This window comes from Herpailurus yagouaroundi, unplaced genomic scaffold (genome assembly GCF_014898765.1).
Source record: "Herpailurus yagouaroundi ecotype Mexico unplaced genomic scaffold, PumYag 141, whole genome shotgun sequence".
In the NCBI taxonomy this organism is placed as follows: domain Eukaryota; kingdom Metazoa; phylum Chordata; class Mammalia; order Carnivora; family Felidae; genus Herpailurus; species Herpailurus yagouaroundi.
This window is the reverse complement of record NW_024412396.1, coordinates 66,805,129-66,808,688: the sequence shown is the minus strand read 5'-3', so window position 1 is coordinate 66,808,688 and position 3,560 is coordinate 66,805,129. Positions and strand designations below refer to the sequence as shown.

At 58.1% G+C, this 3,560-nt stretch overlaps 1 long non-coding RNA gene across 1 annotated transcript; it reads left to right on the top strand.

Annotated features, from left to right (window-relative positions):
- Nucleotides 1-463: 463 nt before the first annotated feature.
- LOC121031333 (uncharacterized) lies at nt 464-2,562 on the top strand. Its single transcript, XR_005790687.1, has 3 exons — nt 464-783; nt 1,926-2,024; nt 2,205-2,562. It is a non-coding gene; the product is annotated as an uncharacterized LOC121031333 (long non-coding RNA).
- Nucleotides 2,563-3,560: the final 998 nt, after the last annotated feature.

The following is a 3,560-nucleotide window of genomic DNA, read 5'->3' as shown; positions in this document are numbered from 1 at the left end:
TGAGCGGGGGAAGGGCAGAGAAAGAGAGAGGGACAGAGGATCTGAAGCAGGCTCCGGGCTGTCAGCACAGAGCCCGATGCGGGGCTTGAACCCACCAACCATGAGATCATGACCTGAGCCAAAGTTGGACGCTTCACCGACTGAGCCACCCGGGCGCCCCTACCTGATTTTTTTTTTTTTTTTTTTTTTTTTGCACCAGTTACACAGTTAACTATTTTTCAACTCACATCATTTACCATTTTTTACCGATCCTGTCAGGTAGACGCATCGTTTTGGTTCTGCATGATTCTGATTTTACAAGTTGGGAAAATGCGACTGAAAGGGACAGCATGTCCACTGTCGCCCAGCCAAGGAGCCGGGAGGGCAGGACTGGAACCCGGGGCCTGCCGCCCAGAGCCTTGCGTCAGTCCCTCTGCTCTCCTGCATTTGAACCCCCGGCTCTGTGCCAGGCCTCTCCCTGGAACCTGACACGTAGCAGCCACGGGGCAGGGGCGCGCGTTTCAGAACGATTCACGAAGCAGCCACTGGGGGAGGGGGAGGGGGTAAGCGGAGAGCAGAGTCCCTCCCTTGCCCTCCCCCCTGCACCCCCACCTCCAGAGGAGTTTCCAGCATCCCAGTTAGTGCCGGGAGCCCTTCGCACACCCTTCCCGCGCTCCTGCTTCTTCTCCCTGCTGGTGTTTCATCCGGGCGCTCCTGGAGAGCTGCACCTGCGTGTTTCACAAGCCAAACGTTGGACAGAAGCCTCTAAACGTCTGGAGGAGCGCAACGAGTGGGTGCACGCAGGTAATGAAGCTGAAAGCTCGCAGAGTCCGTGGCCTTCGGGGCTTGATTAGCGGGGACTGGCACTTTGCTGCAGAATTGGCAAATGAAATGCTTCTTGGAACTAACGCGGGGCGAATTTGTAAAACTTGGGAACGTTCGGTCTTGAAAAGCCGGCCTTCCCCAGTCTGGCAGGGACCCAGACAGACAGGGCCCCTGGAAGCTTGCTGACCCCTCGCGGGGTCTGCTGGGAAGGAATGGGAAGACTTGGAAGACGGAGGTTCCAGTCTGGGCGCTGGCACGTCTTGGCTGTGATCCTTCGGCCAAATTTCCTACCCTCTCGAGCCTCAGCTTCCTCATCTGTAAAAGGGACGCGTGTCCTGGGTGGCTCAGTCGGTTAAACGTCCGGCTTCGGCTCAGGTCGTGATGTCGGGATTCTTGGGTTCAGGCCCCGCGTGGGGCTCTGTGCTGGCAGCTCGGAGCCCGGAGCCTGCTTCGGATTCTGTGTCTCCTCCTCTCCCTGCCCCTCCCCCACTCGCGCTCTGTCTCTCTCTCTCTCTCTCTCTCTCTCAAAAATAAAATAAACAGAAAAAATAATTAAAAAAAAAAGGCGGATGTCTCCTACCTCATGGCATCGTGGGAGGATAAATGAAATATTGCGCATAAATCTCGTGGGATCGTCAGCTCTGGTTCTCTTCATTCTGTTTTTTGCCTGCCTGCATCCCTCCCAAGCCCCGCTGCCCTCCACCTCTGTTCCCTGTTGCTCTGTGCCTGGAACGTTGCCCCCGCGGACTACATTACCCAGCTTCCCTTGCTCTGTGGCTTCAGCCATAGAGAGGCTCCGGTCGCGGCTCGGGGGCGGGGCCACAGAAAGAGGCCGGGGGTGTTTCTCCTCCACTCCTTCCTGGCTTCAGTGCTGGCCTTCAGATGGCATCTGAGTCCCTCGAGAGCTGCCGCTGCCACCGGGCAGCCCTCCAGGGGGCTCCGGCCCTCCCTGGGCTCCCGCTGCAAGAGATGGGGATGTGTCCCCTTGCGCTGGTCCCCATGTCTTCCCCACGCTCTGCGACTCGCTCCCAGAATTCCAGCCATGGCCCGTGCTGTGTCCTCCAGGCATCTCGTTATCGTGTTCTCAGTAATGTCAGGTTTAATTTTTCTGTCACCAACAGCCTACATGCGACCCGAGATGAGCCCCTTCTGCTGTTCCGCACTCCTCAGTGTCCGTGGCCAGAGACTGTCTGCTCTCCCCTCCGCAGGATAAAAAGGAGGTAAACAGTCTGGCCTCCTGCCAGCTTCGGGAGGGGGAGTAGCTTAACCAGCGGTGACTTTGGGATGGGAAACCCAGGGGTGGAATCCGACCCCTCCTTCTGTGAGAAAAGAGGCCCGCGGTTGTGGGGTTGGATTAACTCTGTGCACGAAAACTCAGGGACTCTGGTTTTTGGCTGCAGATCTGAGCTCTGCTCCCTCATCAGCTGTTGTAATGAAGCGGATGCCTCAGTCTACGGTTCCGAGGTCCCTGCTGCTTCCAGCCTCAGGAGGGCAGAGGTCACTGGCCCCACAGCCCCCAACACCTTTCCAAGACCAGTCTGTTCCTCTACAAATAACAGGGGCGCTACTGAGGGCTCACCAAACTGGAAAGTTCTGCAAGTCTGTGAATGCTGGAGCCCATGTTGGAGTGTGGGAACCCGGGGGGTTTGGATCCCGTCTTCCCGGGCGAGCCCTCAAAGCTGGTGACCAGGTTTGTTCATCCTGAGATTAATGGGCCCTCCCCCCAGCTCCCAGCCCAGCGCTCCTTATACAGCTTGATAAACGCATGCTGAGGACTTGGTCCCCGGGGCAGTTCACGTCCTGCAGAAGCTCGTTGCTCAGGTGGGTTTGGGGCGTCCCGGGATTCACTGTAGGCAAAGCCCGTGAGGGAGAGGAGGCAGGAGCATCAGGGAGAGAGAGTCTTCGACCCCAGTGAGCTTCTGGCAAAGTCTCGGCCAGCCCGGTGGAGAACTCCAGAGCAAAGATTGCTTGCTGAGGACGCGTGCTAAGGACACGAGTGGCCGGGCCCTACCGCCCCTCTAGAGACCAGCTATTGACGGCGGCCTGGCCCGGAAATGCCTGGTCCTGGCTCGAAGGCCAAGCTGGATGGAGCCGGATGGCTCCGTCGGCAGAAGGCTGGCAGCTCAGTGCTCGCCCTGACGATGAGCCCCAGGTTCCTTCTCCAAGAGAGACCTGAGCGGCTCGCCCCCACCAACGGTCACTGGGCCATCTGCTTAATGACAACTAAAGGAGACATACAGGTCGCAGGCCTCTGAGGCGACCGTGGTCCACCGGCCACGATAAGTCCAGACCATCCGAGCGGGCAGGGCCCTTAGACTTAGGCATTCGTTCAGCAAGTGTCGGGGGAAGCCGTTGGATGCCGGGCACGGTTCTAGGCTCTGGGAAAATAGTAGGTGAATGAAACGGTCTCTGTGCGGATCTGCCAGGAGAGGGGTCAGAACACTTCAAAGGGCCAGAGAGGAAATATTTTAGGTCTGTCGCAAGGACCCCGTGCTGCTGTTGTGGGGACACAGCAGTCATTCGCTGTGTAAGCGAACGGGCGTGACCGTGCTGGTAAGACTTCACAAAAACAGGCCAGGTTTGGCCCGCAGGCTGTAGTGTTCTGACCCCGGATTGGGATAACACCTGCCTGTTTACAGATGCAAAGACTGAGGCCCAGAGAGGGTAGGCACTAGACCCAGCTCACACAGCAGGAGGTCGGGGAGCCAGCGAGGAGTTAGGAGACTTGACTCCCATCCTGGCGCTGTTCCTGAAAC